The sequence below is a fragment of the Trachypithecus francoisi genome, unplaced genomic scaffold (assembly GCF_009764315.1).
Source record: "Trachypithecus francoisi isolate TF-2019V2 unplaced genomic scaffold, Tfra_2.0 Lachesis_group17, whole genome shotgun sequence".
NCBI classification, from domain to species: Eukaryota; Metazoa; Chordata; class Mammalia; order Primates; family Cercopithecidae; genus Trachypithecus; species Trachypithecus francoisi.
Window position 1 is genome coordinate 12,505,823 of NW_022681462.1, and position 18,584 is coordinate 12,524,406.

General features: G+C 44.5%; 1 long non-coding RNA gene and 1 other non-coding gene across 2 annotated transcripts in view; both read left to right on the plus strand.

Moving 5' to 3' along the window:
• The first annotated feature begins 1,123 nt into the window (after positions 1-1,123).
• The window catches only part of LOC117099711, a 58,987-nt gene continuing 41,526 nt past the window's right edge, over positions 1,124-18,584 (plus strand). The window contains exons 1-2 of the long non-coding RNA XR_004443962.1: positions 1,124-1,513; positions 12,070-12,133. This is a non-coding gene — a long non-coding RNA (uncharacterized LOC117099711). The remainder of the gene's footprint in view (positions 1,514-12,069; positions 12,134-18,584) is intronic.
• LOC117063171 lies at positions 4,356-4,459 on the plus strand. The gene has a single exon (XR_004428784.1). It is a non-coding gene; the product is annotated as a small nucleolar RNA U13 (small nucleolar RNA).

Consider the following 18,584-nt stretch of genomic DNA (forward strand, 5'->3'; position numbering starts at 1 on the left):
AGCCTGGGCGACAGAACGAGACTCCGTCTCAAAAAAAAAAAAAAAAAAAAAAATTGGATGTCAAAGCCAGGCTCAACACTTGGGGAGACCGAGGTGGGTGGATCACTTGAAGGCAGGAGTTCAGGACCAGCCTAGGCAACATGGTGAAACCCCGTCTCTACAAAAAATACAAAAAATTAGCTGGGCCTAGTTGTGTGTGCCTGTGGTCCCAGCTACTTGAGAGGCTGAGGTGAGAGGATGGCTTGAACCTGGGAGGTGGAGGCTGGAGCGCACCGCACTTCAGCCTGGGTGACAGAGCCAGACCCCATCTCAAAAATAAAATACAATAAAATAAAATATGCCAAAGGTAACACAAAAAGCACAGGAATTTGCCACAGGATTGAATAAGAATACCAGTTTTAGTTAGAAAGGTAGCTTCCTATTGTCTTTTTGAGCTGGATGACTGAGCTCAGGGTGGAGGCCACTGAGGAGTAAAACCAAGCATTTGCAGCCTCTAGGGCCCAACACTCACACATGGAAAAGGCAGGTGAAGCTTGCCTTTTTCTCCTTTGTAAAACGGGTGTAATTGAAGTATAACAGACCCTTCCTGGGCAGCTCAGATCTGGCCTTGCCAGATAATGACACATTAAAAAACAAAACAGGCCGGGCGCGGTGGCTCAAGCCTGTAATCCCAGCACTTTGGGAGGCCGAGACGGGCGGATCACGAGGTCAGGAGATCGAGACCATCCTGGCTAACACGGTGAAACCCCGTCTCTACTAAAAATACAAAAACTAGCCGGGCGAGGTGTCAGGCGCCTGTAGTCCCAGCTACTTGGGAGGCTGAGGCAGGAGAATAGCGTAGACCCGGGAGGCGGAGCTTGCAGTGAGCTGAGATCCGGCCACTGCACTCCAGCCCGGGCGACAGAGCGAGACTCCGCCTCAAAAAAACAAACAAACAAACAAAAAACCAAAAAGGTATAAATCTGACTGTGAAAGGATTAAAGTATAATATATTGTATTTCTTTGAAATTGGGACACATTTTGAACTGATGGGCACTTGTAATTGGTAATTCTCTTCCTTCATACCTTTCTTCCTTCCTAAAATGTGATGTGTATTTCTTTCTTTCTTTTTTTTTTTTTTTAAAGAGATGAGTTTTCCAGGCTGGGGTGCCTGTTTATTCACAGGCATCATCCCACTACTGATTAGCATGGGAATTTTGACCTGCTCTGTTTCCAACCTGGGTTCACCTCTCCTTAGACACTCTGGTGGTCCTCTGCTCCTGAGAGATGACCATACTGATGCCAAACTTAATGCGGACATCCAATCAGCATAGCACACTATATGCCAGAACTCCTGGGCTTTGTGAGATCATCCTCTCTCGGCCTCCGGAGTAATGGCACTACAGGCGTGTGCTACCATGACCAACAATGATGTATCTTGCCATCGATTCTATCTTACAGTCATTCACAGCTTGGATTAGATAAAATACGGCAGATTCAATGCTGAGATTTTCCTGGAGATATTGAAGAAAGAGTAAGTAATACTTCATGTACCAGAACTTTGAAAAATCCTCTCCAAAGATCCCACTGTTTCCCCAAATCCGCCTCCCCTCTGTTGTGACCATGACACCTTCCCCTCCTCTTGAGCCTGCCAGTCCTTGCCAGGTTCCTCCCAGCTCCTCATCTTTGCCTTCACTTTCTCCTTACCCTCCTCTTCTACCCCTTAATCTGACAACCTCCGCCAGCCCTTCTGGGTCTCCATCTCCTTATTCTAATTTAGCCTTCTCTCGCTATCTTCACTTTTCCACTTCCTGTCCCCAGCAGCACCCCATCAAGTAAAATAAAGAACCCTCCAAGGAATCTACCTTCTTAGAAAGTGAAGAGCAGAGGCCGGGCGCGGTGGCTCAAGCCTGTAATCCCAGCACTTTGGGAGGCCGAGACGGGCGGATCACGAGGTCAGGAGATCGAGACCATCCTGGCTAACACGGTGAAACCCTATCTCTACTAAAAATACAAAAACTAGCCGGGCGAAGTGGCGGGCGCCTGTAGTCCCAGCTACTCGGGAGGCTGAGGCAGGAGAATGGTGTAAACCCGGGAGGCGGAGCTTGCAGTGAGCTGAGATCCGGCCACTGCACTCCAGTCCGGGCGACAGAGCGAGACTCCACCTCAAAACAACAACAAAAAAAAGAAAGTGAAGAGCAGAGAGACAATTATACGTACTTAACATTTAATATTTTTTTGTGTTTCATGGATAATAATAGCTACCTCATGAGGCTTTCGTGAGGATTAAAAGAGAGAGGGAATGTAAAACACTTGGCAAGTGGCTGGCGTATGTTAAGAATTCACCAAATGTAGGCTGGGCGCGGTGGCTCAAGCCTATAATCCCAGCACTTTGGGAGGCCGAGACGGGCGGATCACGAGGTCAGGAGATCGAGACCATCCTGGCTAACGCGGTGAAACCCCGTCTCTACTAAAAAATACAAAGAACTAGCCGGGCGAGGTGGCGGGCGCCTGTAGTCCCAGCTACTCGGGAGGCTGAGGCAGGAGAATGGCGTAAACCCGGGAGGCGGAGCTTGCAGTGAGCTGAGATCCGGCCACTGCACTCCCCGCCCGGGCGACAGAGCGAGACTCCGTCTCAAAAAAAAAAAAAAAGAAGAATTCATCAAATGTTAGCTGACATTATTTACTATTGTTCTGTAAATGATTGTACAATCAACACTGTAACAACACAGGGAAGAGGAAAGAAGAAAAAGACCAAAGGAATAAGAATCACCTAGAGAATCAAGGCCATATATTTTTCTAGTAGTAATCATAAACATGCCATAGTGAATTTGAATTTTGTGCTTTTCCAGTGACGGAGCATTCTTATGAATCATAGCTCATAAATGAAAATATCAAAGGGTGGAAAGAAAGTCGTGTATTTTTAATGTATTTTAACAGGTAGCATTTTGTGATGTTTTTAGATCGTGACAAAGAGGAAATTACTGTCATCTTCATCCTTAATCTAGTATGAAGCTCTTTTTTTTTTTTTTTCTTTTTTTGAGACCGAGTTTTTGCTCCTGTTGCCCAGGCTGGAGTTCAATGGCACTGTCTTGGCTCACAACCTCTGCCTCCTGGGTTCAAGTGATTCTCCTGCCTCAGCCTCCTGAGTAGCTGGGATTATGGGCACCCGCCACCATGGCTGGCTAATTTTTTTTTTTTTTTTGAGATGGAGTCTTGCACTGTCGCCTGGGCTGGGGTGCAGTGGCGCGATCTTGGCTCACTGCAACCTCTGCCTCCTGAGTTCAAGCAATTCACCTGCCTCAGCCTCCTGAGTAGCTGGGATTACGGGCGCCTGCCACCATGCCTGGCTAATTTTTTGTATTTTTAGTAGAGACGGGGTTTCACTATGATGGCCAGACTGATCTTGAACCCCTGACCTCATGATCTGCCCGCCTCAGCCTCCCAAAGTGCTGGGATTACAGGCGTGAGCCACCGCACCTGGCCCACCTGCTAATTTTTTTTTGTATTTTCAGTAGAGATGGGGTTTCACCATGTTGGCCAGGCTGGTCTCGAACTCCTGACCTCAGGTGATCTGCCCGCCTTGGTCTCCCAAAGTGCTGGGATTCTAGGCATAAACGACTGTGCCTGGCTCGAAGCTCTTTTTCTTGAGAAGACCATGTTGCAGAAACTTCAAAATACAAAAGAATGGTACTATCTACTATTCTGGTAAAGTATTTTAAGAGGACTGCAAAAATCTAGGGTAATAGTTTGTAAAATGCCTCCTTGTTTCTAGGAATGGAATGTAAGAGGGAAACTTTGCAGAGTTTAAATCGTAACTTGTGGTCTTGGTTGTCCATTCACATCATGTGATTGGAAATTGAAGATACTGCCCGAAAGGCTGAGACTGGGAAACAGACCCTATGCTGTGGACTGAATTGTACCCCCTACCCCAAATTCACGTGTTGAAGCTCTAACCCCCAATACGGTAGTATTTTCTTTTGGAGATAATTAGGGCTAGATGAGCTCATGACGGTGGGGCCTTCATAATGAGACTGGCGTCTTTATAAGAAGAGACACCAGAGTTTGCTCTCCTACCACAAAGACTTCATGTGAGCCCACAGCAAGATGATGGCTGCCTGTGCGCCAAGAGAAGAGGCTTCAGACTACTTGCTGGCACCTTGATCTTAGACTTCCAGCCTCCAGAGCTATGAGAAGTAAATTCCTGTTTAAACACTCAGCCTATAGTATTCTGTTACAACCGCCCAAGTGGACTAATTACAGTCTGGTGGCCTCCGTTATCAAAGTCAGCAACAAAGTTAACAGAGCTTTCTTAGGCCAGCTTTTCCACGCAGAGGGCAATCTCCTAAAAATAGTGTGAACATTGGGACAATGTGATCCTTCTGTAGTTCATAAGCATCATGCCTGGGTTTTCGCATTCCTGGGTGAGCTGTGCGTCCCTCAAACCTTGTTATGGCATCGGCATATTACTCATCTGACGTGAAAAAGAAGAAAAAGAGGAAGAAAAAAATAATTAAAGGGAGAAACAATGTGAGAGGGAAGGACATATGCATAATACTGTAAAACCAGTGGAAGGCTTGATGAAACTCAAAACTGGGAAGTTCTATTTTAAGAAATTGCAACGTGCAGCTTAACTGTTTCTGGATTTCTTTGCCGGCTGAAAAGTGGGGATGATGAATTGACACCCACTGCAGGGGCATTTTGCTGCCTCAGCAAGTTTCGTGCAGCTGCTTCAGTACTGAATACTGCAGTAGCTACTGACAGCGTCTCCCGAGGGTCCCCAGCTAAGAGCCCTTAGACTACTTGAGTGGACTAGGACACAAATTACCTGTCTCAAAAAGGTTTGCTTTGCCTTTGGGAAAACTTTGTCTTCCCTAGAGGGAAATTCTTTTTTTTTTTTTCTGAGACAGCCTTACTCTGTCACCCAGGCTAGAGTGCAGTGGTGTGATCTCGGCTCACTGCAACCTCCACCTCCTGGGTTCAAGCAATTCTCATGCCTCAGCCACCCAAGTAGCTGGGATTACAGGTGGGTGCCACCACACCCAGCTAATTTTTGTATTTTTAGTGGAGATGGAGTTTCACCATTTTGGCCAGGCTGGTCTCAAACTCCTGACTTCAGGTGATCCGCTTGCCTTGGCCTCCCAAAGTGCTGGGGTTATAGGTGCAAGCCACTGCGTCTGGCCATGGGAAACTCTTAATCCAGTTCTTTTTGGGGCTCTGAGAGAGAGTATAAATATGGTAAATTAAAGCCAGTTTCCCGGGGAGCTATGTGACACTTAAAAAAAAAAAATTCTTCTTTGCTTCCTCCATTTTGCCATATATTTGTATTGTTGTCTCACGTGTGATGGGAGAATATTTTGCTTCTTACTAAGAGACATGTCTTACGTTGAGGGGAAATGGTTCTTAGTTTAGAAAAATACTTTGCTGGCCCCTAGGGCTGCTGACGGTGAGACTCAGCTTTGGGGCAGAATGGGTTGCAGAAAGAGGGTATTTGGATGTGAGACCTTTGGGAGATAATTGGAATTGTCCTGCTCAGTAAGGTGGGACGAATATTGAATTCCTGGAGATAGCTCTGGAAAGAGGGTCAGGGAAGAGAAGGGAGGGACTGTGGAAAGGTTTGCAGGGGTGTCCAATCTTTTGGCTTTTCTGGGCCACATTGGAAGAAGAAGAATTGCCTTGGGCCACATATAAAATACACTAACACTAATGATGCTGATGAACTTAAAAAAAAATCTCAAAAAATCACATAATGTTTTAAGAAAGTTTATGTACATTTTCACTACTGTTCAGTTCTTGAAGAAAAAGAAAAAATAAAAGAAAGTTTACGAATTCGTGTTGGGCCACATTCAAAGCCATCCTGGGCCACGGGTTGGACAAGCTTGGTTTAGAGGAAGGAAGGTAGAGGAGCTGACTTAATGTGCAGGTAGCCCAGTGTGAGGCCTGAGAAGGGAGAGCCAGCAAAACATCCAAAACGGCAGGGAGGCTTCTGGATTCTAGCAGTCAATGTGAAAATGGTGGCTGTGCAGTGCTGCAAAGAACGTCTCTCCAAAGCTTTATAGAGATCTGCTGCATACAACTGCTTTGGGCAAGTTATGGCTCCAAGAAATCAAGAGGGATCTGGGGTCCAGTGGTAGGACCAAGAGAAGGGAACAGTCACAGTGCAAGGCACAGGAATTCAGTGGGAATAGGAAATGGGAATGGGAGCTCACACCAGAACAAAACCCCAGGAATGTACAGCTTGAGCTATTTAGATGCAAAGGTTAACAGAAAGGGCAACTTGCTGAGGCTGAGGATTTCCCAGCTGTCAAATGAGTCACGTGGAGGAGTAAGGGTGAGGTTATACTCTTGGGCACTGGAAGAGATCAAGTCCCATGCAAGTAGGGGATGGGGGTGGGGGTTTGGGGGGCAGTAGGGGTGTCCAGAAGAGGGAGGACATGCCCACAGCTATCCTCAAGAGTCCTGCCCATCCTCTGGGGAAAAGTCAAACCCCAGATTTCAAAATGGCTTCAAAGCAAATTCTGATCTGCTTCATAGTCTAACTTTAGAGATGTCTGAGGGTGTGAGTGGGCAGCTGGAAGGATGAGATGGTTGTTTTTATACTTTTAACATTTCTTCTGTTTATTCCCATTCTTTCATATTTAGCAGAGTCATTTTTGAAAGCCTGCTACAACTGTGTTATGGATGTCAAATATAATTTTCAAATAGTTAAGAATGTAACATAAGTAAGCCCTTGTCAAAGATGTGTTTAGCTCACTCATGAGGACACCAGCAAGATAGCAACACCAGTTCAAAGGTTATATGTAGTCGGTGAAAAGAAGAATGCAGAAAGATGGCAGAGTCAGATATAAAACAGGTCCTGACAGAGCAATAACTAACTTTTGGGCTTATCTTTTCTACCAGAGAGAAATCATTTACCTCTCCACCAGAAAAAAAAACTTTGCAAAACTTATCAATATTTTATAGATTAAATCTAGCTTTTCAGAACCTAGTCTGATCAACTGTAAATAGTAAGTCAAGAGGCCAGGCACAGTGGCTCACGCCTGTAATCCCAACACTTTGGGAGGCCAAGGTGGGAGGATCACTTGAGCCCAGGGGTCCAAGACTGCAGTGAGCTATGATTTTGCCACTGCGCTTCAGCTTCGGTAACAAAACAAGACCTTGTCTCTATTAAAAAAAAAAAATAATAAATAGGTCAAATAAAGGTATATCTTAGAAAATCAGATAAGTCTTAGGAAGGTTGTTACACAATAGTCAGTCATGTGGCTTTGAAAGGGCATGTGGTAATCTTTGTGCTGAATTTCCAATTTTTGGATGATTTTTCTTAAGGGAAAGCAAAGGACAAGATTATTGTCCTCACTTAAGTCACAGAGCTAAAGGGGAGCAGCAGAGTCTTGGAGCCACCATGATGGGGTAGAAGTAATAAAGGGAAAGGGACATGGTTGAAACTCAAGAAATAAAAAGAAGACTGCCTGCTCATCCCTCCCCTCCTGGAGAGTCTTCTTTTGCTTCTAAAACCAGATTTTTCTGCTACTGATCTAATAAAGGGACTACTGGTCTCATATCCATCAATACCTTCTATGTCACCAGTTGGGGACCCTTGAGTTTGCACTGGAGTCAAAACATTATAGGGAACCCAGGCACTGCCCTATCCACTAGGGGTGAGAGAGTTGAATGTTAAAATCTCTTTGGGACATTTTTGCAATATCTAGCAACATTATTTTTTTAATCGTGGTAAATTTATACATAAAATTTACCATTTTCACCATTTTAAGCATATGGTTCAATAGTATTATGCACTTTCACATTGTTGTGCTATTATTACCATCATCCATCTCTAGGACTTTTTCATCTTCTCAATTTCTTCTTCGCATAACCACTGGCAGTCACGATTCTACTTTCTGTCTCTTTGAACTTAACTATTCTACTCATGTAAGTGGAAATTTACAATATTTGTCCTTTTGTATCTGGCTTATTTCACTTGGGGTAATATCTTCAGTCTGTCCATGTTTGCATGTGTCTGAATTTCACTTCTTTTTAAGGCTGAATATTCCCTTTTATGTATATACCACATTTTGTTTATCCATTTGATATGGTTTGGCTGTGTCCCCACCCAAATCTCACCTTGAATTGTAGCTCCCATGATCCCCACATGTTGTGGAAGGGACCCAGTAGGAGGCAATTGAATCATGGGGGCGGTTTTTCCCATGCTGTGCTTGTGACAGTGAATAAGTCTCACAAGATCTGATGGTTTTTTTTTTTTTTTTTTTTTTTTGAGGCGGAGTCTTGCTCTGTCGCCCGGACTGGAGTGCAGTGGCCGGATCTCAGCTCACTGCAAGCTCCGCCTCCCGGGTTCACGCCATTCTCCTGCCTCAGCCTCCCGAGTAGCTGGGACTACAGGCGCCCGCCACTTCGCCCGGCTAGTTTTTGTATTTTTAGTAGAGATGGGGTTTCACCATGTTAGCCAGGATGGTCTCGATCTCCTGACCTCGTGATCCGCCTGTCTCGGCCTCCCAAAGTGCTGGGATTACAGGCTTGAGCCACCGCGCCCGGCCCAATCTGATGGTTTTATAAAGAGCATTTCCCCTGCACATGTTCTCTTGCCTGCCACCATGTAAGACGTGTCTTTGTGCCTCCTTCACCTTCTGCCATGATTGTGAGGCCTCCCCAGCCATGTTGGGAACCTCTTTTTTTTTGTTTTGTTTTTGTTTTGAGACGGAGTTTCCTTCTTGTTGCCCAGGCTGGAGTGCGATGGCTCAATCTCAGCTCACTGCAACCTTTGCCTCCCAAGTTCAAGTGATTCTCCTGCCTTAGCCTCCCGAGTAGCTGGGATTACAGGCATGCACCACCACCACGCCCAGCTAGTTTTGTATTTTTAGTAGAGAGAAGCTTTCTCCATGTTGGTCAGGCTGGTCTCCAACTCCTGACCTCAGGTGATATGCCCACCTTGGCCTCCCAAAGTGCTGGGATTACAGGCGTGAGCCACTGTGCCCAGCCAAACCTCTTTCTCTTTATAAATTACCCAGTCCCAGGTATTTCTTCACAGCCATATGAAATACACCATTTCATACTGCTACATTCATCTAATATGTACACCTAATACACCATTCATCCATTGATGCCTGTCAACATTTAAAATGAACATACTCTTTTGATCCAGCGAGTCTATTTCAAGGACTTTGTCCTATGCATATACTTATAAATATACACAAAGATAGTATGTGTAGAAGACCCTCTTGGTTGCTACCCAACAGACATTTCATCCTTTCTTCTGGCCAACAGGACCTTGAGTTTCTTCAGGTATCAGGATGCACTGTGATCAGGAGAAGCATGTTCTTTCCCAGCTCCAGGGGATTAATCTTAACTGGTCTAAGCCAATAAGAGTAATTATTTCCCTCTTTAACAGTGATTGGTTTATGGATGGGTATGTTCTAGCTAATGATTTGTGAAGGGAAGTCTGTGGCAGGGCTTCTGGGAAAAGTTTTCCTCCCTGAGAAAAAGAGATGTGCAAGGAGAAATTGATTTCTTGCCTTTGAACAGAGCTGAACCATGATGGGATGACTGGAACAGTACATCCCATCTTACTTCCAAACCCAGGGCAAAAAATCAAACACTTTGAAGATGGCAAGAGAAATATGGAAAACACTTGGTCCCTTAATGACATTGTTGGACCACTAAATTAACTCATCCTGGGACCACCTAGCTGTAGATCTCTTGTTATGTAAGATAATAAATCCTTATGGTTTACTTATAGTTGGGTGTTCTGTTATTTTCATTCTAAAACACTAATTGATACAGTGTTTATTGCAGCATTGTTTATAGTAGTGAACACCCTAAATGTTAATCAATAGAGGACTCATTAAATAAATTGTTACATCTATACAGTAAAATACTATGCAGTTGTAAATAAAAAGAAGTGGATTTATATGCAGATATGGAATAAGTTCTAAGAAATAGTGAATAGGGGCCAGGCGTGGTGGCTCACGCCTGTAATCCCAGCACTTTGGGAGGCCGAGGCGGGTGGATCACGAGGTCAGGAGATCGAGACCATACTGGTTAACACGGTGAAACCCTGTCTTTACTAAAAAATACAAAATATGAGCCAGGTGTAGTCCCAGCTACTCTGGAGGCTGAGGCAGGAGAATGGCGTGAACCCAGGAGGCGGAGCTTGCAGTGAGCTGAGATTGCGCCCTGCACTCCAGCCTGGGCGACAGAGCGAGACTCCATCTCAAAAAAAGAAAAAAAAGAAAGAAATAGTGAATAGGAATAGCAAAATACATAAACATGTCTAAGTAGGCTGCTGTATGTGTGTTAAAAAATATACACATATATACGTTTGTGTAAATACAGAAAATTTATGCAAGTGTATGCAACAAATTTTTAATAAGGTAACTCTGGGGAGTGAGGCTAGGAGTACCAGGATGGAAGGGAGACTTACTTTTTATTTTTTGCTTCCCTTTAAAGTTTGTATTTTTATACCAAGATAATGTATTACTCTTTCAATTTAAAAAGAGTTCAAAACCACTACCACCAGAGCAAAAACATTAATATCAGTTCAGGGTGTAAGCTGCCAACTTCCAGGCACTGTCTTTTGCAGTGGGCCAGCCACAGATCTGCATAAAGCTGATAGAGGCATGGCTTCAGAAGGCAGAGGCAGGACTTTGGAAAGAGACACATTGTAGGTGGAATCTGGTCCAAGAAAATTTATCCCCAAACATAGGGTTAATTGAGCCTCCTGTTTTGTCTTTTGTAACTACCCTAGGGCTGATATTCAGCTAGGATACATTGGCATGTACATATCATTTATAACTGGGGTCCATTCTGACTGGGCTGGTCCCCTTTCAGAATATTTTGTGCCCATGAGGGACCAGCTATTAAATATGTTGAATATCATCTCTATCCTGTTCCACTCAGTATGCCTAACTCTTCTTGTGCCTTCAACCATCTGAGTATGTCCTTAACTCTTGGTTAGTAACCTTGTCTCCTGATAGTGAATATTTTGGGGGATGTATTTGGCAGCAGGTAATATAATATCAACTACAATAGCTTCAACAATATACAGTTATTGGGCTGGGCATGGTGGTTCATACCTGTAATCCCAGCACTTTTGGGAGGCTGAGGCAGGAGGATTGCTTGAGTCCAGGAGTTTGAGACCAGCCTGAGCAACAAAGTGAGACCGTGTCTCTATAAAAAGTGAAAAAACTTAGCCATACATGGTGGCATGTGCCCATGGTCCCAGCTACTCAGGAGCCTGAGGCAGGAGGATTGCTTGAGCCCAGGAGGTTGAGGCTGCAGTGAGCCGTGATCACACCACAACTTGGGCAACAGAGTGAGACCATGTCTCAAAACAAACAAACAAACACACACAGTTATTTTGTATAACAAGTCTGGTTAGTAGTGGGTGGTTTTGGGGTTAATTAGGTGGCTCAATAGTGTCACTGGAGACCAAGAGCCCTTCTCACTTTTGTTTCTGCCATCTTAGCATGTTGGCAAATCTCCCCGGTGGTCATCAGATGGCTGCTATAGCACTGAGTAATGCCTTCATATGACAGCACACTAACAAGATGGTTAAGGAGGAGGATATAGTGGACCTTTTCTTCTTGTGATTCTTTCTTTCTTATTTTTAACGAATGAGTAAAATCTTCCCTAACAGCCATGAATAGGTGTCCACTTGTGTTTTTTTGTTTGTTTGTTTTTTGTTTTAGAGACAGAGTCTCGCTCTGTGGCCCAGGCCGGAGTGCAGTGGTGCGATCTTGGCTCACTGCAACCTCCACCTCGCAGGTTCAAGCAACTCTTCTGCCTCAGCCTCCTGAGTAGCTGGGACTACAGGTGCACGCCACCACGCCCCGCTCATGTTTTGTATTTTAATAGAGACAGGGTTTTGCTGTGTTGCCCAGGCTGGTTTCGAACTCCTGAGCTCAGGCAATCTGCCTGCCTCGGCCTCCCAGAGTGCTAGGATTACAGGCATGAGCCACCGCGCCTGGCCCCACTTGTGTTTTACTAGCTGGAACTAAGTCATGTGACTACCCTTAGCCCAACCAATTACTGACAATGAGGATGAACTTTGGACTAATTATGATTAATCTTTTTCAGTTGTGCATACTGACCCTGAATCAAATCAGGTTTTTGCCTACAAGAAAGAAGAAATGGCAACTAGGTAAGTAATCAGCTATGACTGGCACTCATACCCCTTGAGTTTGTGTTCTCTTTAATTTGGAATTTCATCAATAGTCTGTTGTTCAGCAGGACACGGTGGCTCACGCCTATAATCCCAGCACTTTGGGAGGCCGAGGCAGGTGGATAGCTTGAGCCCAGGAGCTTGAGACCAGCCTGGCCAACTTGGTAAAACTCTGTCTCTACAAAAATTAGCTAGGTGTGGTAGCTTGTGTCTGTAGTACCAGCTACTTCGGAGGCAGAGGTTGCAGCAGTCAGAGATGGTGCCATTGCACTCAGCCTGTGTGACAGAGTGAGACCCTGTCTTTAAAAAAAAAAAGTAGTCTGTTGCTTCTTTTTTTCTGGTTTGAAATAATGTTCATGTGTTTCTTATTGTAAAAGTAATGTATGCTCATTGCTAATTAAAGGGAATATAGAATACACGGAGAAAATAAATCAACGTGTGTGTGTGTGTGTGTGTGTGTGTATGTGTATTAGAGTTCTCCAAAGAAACAGAACCGATATGATATATATGTTAATTAATTTATTTCTTTTTGAGATAGAGTCTCACTCTGTTGCCCAGGTTGGAGTGCAATAGCATGATCTCGGCTCACTGCAACCTCCACCTCCCAGGTTCAAGTAATTCTCCCGCCTCAGCCTCCCGAGTAGCTGGGATCACAGGCACTCACCACCATGCCCGGCTAATTTTTGTATTTTTAGTAGAAATGGGGGTTTTACCATGTTGGCCAGGCTGGTCTTGAACCCTGACCTTAAGTGATGTGCCCTCTCAGCCTCTCAAAGTGCTAGGACTACATGTGTGAGCCGCCACGCACAGCCTGAACAAATATGATATATATGGATATATAGAAAGATATATATTGTGACGGATTGGTTTGAGTGATCATGGAGGCTGAGAAGTCCCATAATCTGCCATATGTAAGCTGTAGATTGTGACATTGTGGTAAAATAAGAAATACATATTTGTTTTCTGTCCCTGGCTCCTGGTACAGAGCCCCCAATCCCTTGGAATTCCTGGGTGATGGGAGGATCTTTTGTTCTAATGAGGTAACCCTTGGTGGGCTTCTGGATGGTAGCTGGTCACCAGAAGACCAAGCCATGATTAGAAGTTTGGAACTTTCAGCTTCAACCCCTATCCTCTGGGAAGGGGAGAAGGACTGGAGACTGAGTCAATAATCAATCATGTGATAAAGCTGCTATAAAAATCCCTGAACTATGGGATTCAGAGAGCTTCCTGGTTGCTGAACACATGGAGGTACTAGAGGGTGGCATGCTGACAAGGGCACAGAAGCTCCATGCGCCTTCCTGCATACCTCACCCTATGCATCTCTTTGGCTATTCTTCTGTATCCTTTTTAAGGTCCTTTATAATAAATAATAAATGGGTAAACGTAAGTAGTTTCGCTGAGTTTTGTAAGCCATGCTAACAAATTGATTGAACCTGAGGAGGGATTAATGAAAACTCCCAATTTATGGCTGGTTGGTTAGATGTATAGTCACAACCTGGAGAACTTGTGACTGGCATCTGAAGTGGGGGCACTATTCTGGGACTTCTTGTGAGACTGAGCCCTTAACCTGTGGTATCTGACACTAACTCCAGGTAGATAATGTCAGAATTGAGTTAAATTGTATATACCCAGTTGGTGCCTGATGGAGAATTTGCTGATGACACACATTTTGGAGACTAGAAGTGAAGTATTGTATTGAGTGGTGAGTGTGTGAGGGTAGGAAAAGCAATTTGGTTTTTCCTGTCTCAGAGACTGGGAGAGTTGGTGATATAGTTCCAGTCCAAGCCCAAAGGCCTGAGAACCAAGAAAGCCAATAGTATAAGTCCCAGTTCTAATCCAAAGACCTAAGAACAGGGTAGAGGGTGGGGTGTGGCAGATGGTATGTATCCTGGTCAGAGTCTGAAGGACTAAGAAGTGGGAGGCTGATGGTTCAAGTCCCAGTCTAAGTTTGAACGCCTAAGAACTGGAAGTATATCTTTAGTAGCAGCATGAAAATTCTACTAATAAACACCTGTATCTCCAAACAAGCTGATAGCTTCAACTGTTATATAAAGTATACACATGCTCAGTGTTGGTGAGAGGGGTTAATCTCTGTCTTCACGAAACATTGCTAATTCCTTCAGTGTGTCCTTGTGTTGGATTATAGGGAGCTGTGCACAGGAGTCTCTCTTGCTAAGCTGGACCTTTGGGAGCCACAGATAGGAAGCCGTTTGCCCGTAGCATAAGTTCCCTGATTATTCAATGTGTCCGCATTACACTGTCACTTCAGGAGGCCTTAATTTAGAAGAAACATTGTCTGTGATGGTGCTGTGGAGTATCTGTTTTTGTTGTTTTTTATTTGTTTTTTGAGACTGAGTCTCGCTCTGTTGCCCAGGCTGTAGTATAGGGGTGAAATCTCGGCTCACTGAAACCTTCTGCCAGGTTCAAGTGATTCTCCTGCCTCAGCCTCCTGAGTAGCTGGGATTACAGGTACCCACCATTGTGCCTGGCTAATTTTTGTATTTTTAGTAGAGACGGGGTTTCACCATGTTGGCCAAGCTGGTCTTGAACTGCTGACCTCAAGTGATCTGCCGACCTTGGCTTCCCAAAGTGCTGGAATTACAGGCTGTTTTTCTTAATGTGTAATTAATTAATTTTGGTTACCGAGTTGGCAGAGACAAATGCCTATTGGCAATAGGATTTAGAGGTATTATCTGAGGACAGTTCCTCAAAGCTCAAAGTGAAGGAAAAAGATAAAAGCAGATCTTTTCTTGCAATTCTATTTCTTCAGGCCATGAAACTTAAATGTCATCTTTTAGGTAACGGAGAGCCATGAAAGTCTTTAACCTTAACTCTATGAAGACCTCCTTGGCAACATGTGGCAGATTATATTTTCCAAAGATGGCCACAATGTCTCCCATCCCCCATACCTTTCTGCAATGTGACCTTGTCATTCCCTCATCAAGAGGTGGATTGAATTCTCCCATTGAATCTGGCTGGCTTTAGTGACTCCCATGTGAGGTTACCAGATTTAGTAAATGAAAATGCAAGATGCCCAGTTGAATTTGAATTTCAGATGAACAACAAATTACATTTGTTATATGTCTCATTAATATAGTTTGGATGTTTGTCCCCACCCAAGTCTCATGTTGAATTGTAATCTGCAATGCTGGAGGTGGGGCCTAGTGGGAGGTATTTTGGTCATGGGGGCAGATCCCTTATTTGTTGGTGCTGTCTTTGTGATAGTGAGTTCTCAAGAGATCTGGTCATTTAAAAGTGTGTGGCACTTCCCCCCAACTTTCTCTTGCTCCTGCTTTTACCATGTGAAGTGCCTGCTCCTGCTTCATCTTGTGCCATGAATAAAGCTTCCAGAGGCCTCCCCAGAAGCAGATACCAGAACTATGATTCCTGTAAAACCTCAGAACCCTGAGCCAATCAAACCGTTTTTCCTTATAAGTGACCCAGCCTCAGGTATTTCTTTATAGTAATGCAAGAATGGCCTAATACAGACAACTGGTACTGGGAGTGGTGCATTGCTATAGAGATACCTGAAAATGTGAAAGCAGCTTTGGAGCTGGGTAACAGGAAGAGGTTGGAAGAATTTGGAGGACTTAGAAGAAGACAGGAAGATAAGGAAAAGTTTGGAACTTCTTAGAGACTGGTTAAATGGTTGTGACCAAAATGCTGATAGTGATATGGGCAGTGAAATACAGGCTGACAAGGTCTTAGATGGAAATGAGGAACTTACTGAGAGTTGAAGCAAAGGTTATGCCTTAGCAAAGAGTTTGGCTGCATTCTGTTCATGCCCTAGGAATGTGTGGAAGTCTGAATTAAAGAGAGATGATTTAGGGTATCTGGCAGAGGAAATTTCTAAGGAGCAAAGCATTCAAGAGATAGCCTGGTGGCTTCTAACAGCCTATGCTACACTCCAATGTAGGAGCAAGTAAATGACTTAAAGTTGGAACCTATATTTAAAAGGGAGGCAGAACATAAAAGTTTAGAAAATTTGCAGCCTGATCATGTGGCAGAGAAAGAAAATGCTTTTTCCGGAGGGGAATTCAAGCAGGCTGTGGAGCAACCACTTGCTAGAGAGATTTGCATGAATGAAAAAGAGCCAAGTGCTAATAGCCAAGACAATGGGAAAAAGGCCTTGAAGGCATTTCAGAGACCTTCAGGCAGCCCCTCCCATCACAGGCCCTGAGGCCTAGGAGGACTAAATGGTTTTGAGGGCCAGGCCCAGGACCCTGCTGTTCTGTGCAACCTTGGGACACTCTTCTCCACATCCTGGCTGCCCTAGTTCCAGCCTTGGCTCAAAGGGCCCCAGATACTTCTCATGCCACCACTTTGGAGAATACAAGTCTCTATAAGCCTTGGTGGCTTCCACATGGTGTTAAGCCTACGGGTGCACAGAGTGCAAGAGTGAATGAGGCTTGGCACCCTCTACCTAGATTTCAGAGGAGGTATGGAAAAGCCCGGGTGTCCAGTCAGAAGCCTACTGCAGTGGCAGAGCCCCACAGAGAACATCTACTAGGGCAGTGTGGAGGGGAAATGTGGGGTTGGAGCCCCTACACAGTCTCCACTGGGGCACTGCTTAGTGGAGTTGTGAGAAGGGGGCCACTGCCTTCCAGATCCAAGAATGGTCGATCCACCAGCAGCTTGCACCTTGTACCTGAAAAAGCTGCAGGCTCTCAACAACCTGTTAGAGCAGCTTCAGGGGCTGGACCCTGTAAAGCCACAGAGGTGGAGCTGCCCAAGGCCTTGAGGGCCCAACCTTTGCACCAGTGTGCCTTGGATGCAGGACATGGAGTCAAAGGAGATTATTTTGGAGCCTTAAGATTTAATGACTGCCCTGCTAGGTTTTGGACTGGCATGGACCCTGTAGCCCCTTTCTTTTGACTGATTTCTCCCTTTTGGAAAGGGAGCATTTACACAATACCTATGCCCCCATTGTATCTTAGAAGTAAATAACTTGTTTTTAATTTTACAGGTTCATAGATGGAAGGGACTTGCCTTTTCTCAGATGAGAATTTGGACTTTGGACTTTTGAGTTAGTGCTAGAATGAGTTAAGCCTTTGGGGAACTATTGGGAAGGCATGATTGTATTTTACAATGTGAGGACACAAGATTTGGGAGGGGCTGGGGTAGAATGATATATTTTGGATGTCTGTCCCTGCTCAAATCTCATGATGAATTGTAGTCTGCAATGCTGGAGGTAGGGCCTTACGGGAGGTATTTGGGTCATGGGGATGAATCCCTCATGGCTTGGTACTATTTTCAAGATAGTGAGTGAGTTCTTGACACATCTGATCATTTAAAAGTGTGTGGCACCTCCCTTCCCACTCTTTCTTGCTCCTGCTTTTACCATGTGAAGTGTCTGCTCCTGCTTCGTCTTCTACCATGAGTAAAAGCTTCCTAAGGCCTCCTCAGATGCTGAGCAGATACTGGCACCATGTTTCCTATAAAGCTTGCAGAACCATAAGCCAGTTAAACCTCTTTTCTTTGTATTTCTTTGTAGGAATGCAAGTACAGCCTAATATACTCATGCAATATTTGTATTTTATCTGGCAATCCTACTGGCATGTAACCAATAGAATGTGGCAGAAGGGATGCACATGACTCCAGGATGGATTACAAGAAGCCTTGAGCTTCCACTTTGATCTATTAGAACTCTCACTCTCCTGATGCTTCTCTTAGGACACTCTCTCTAGCAGCCATGGTATGAGAAGCCAAAACCAGTCAAAGATCTCATCTCAGCTGAGTCCAGCCTTCGAGTTATGCCAGCCCAGGCGCCAGGCATTTGAGTAAGGAAACCTCCAGAGCAGGCTTTCCAAAAGAACTTTTTACAGTGATGGAAATGTTTAGTATCTGTACTGTCCAATATGGTACACACATGTGACTAGCAAGCCTTAAAATGTGATCAGTGCCACCTAGTAACTAAATTTTAAATAGTATTTAATTTTAACTCATATTTAAATAGCCACATGTGACTAGTGGCTACTGTACTGGACAGTGCAGTTCTTGATGATTTCAGCACCTAGCCTTTGGATTCACCCCTACCTGTCTGCATCTTTCTAGCTGAGGCCCCAGGCACTATGGTGCAGGGAAAAGATACCCAAGAGTGCCCTGTTCAAATGCCCAACTTGCGGAATCTGGGAGCATAATAAAATGACTGTTTTATGTTGCTAAGCTTGGGGTGGTTTATTCTGCAGCAATAGATAATCAGAACAAGGTGAAATGTGCTAAGAAGAGACTACGTAGAAGAGGGTTCCAAACTTAAAGGCCCCAGGGCCAGGAAGTGAGTTAATGAAGAGAACAGGCCTGGGGACTATAGCCAAGGCCCAGGTTGGTGGAAGATCTGAGATCTGGGCTCTACATCTTACTAGCAGGGAGATTTCAAGCTAGTTTTTCTTTCTTTCTTTCTTTTTTTTTTTTTTTTTCTGAGACAGAGTCT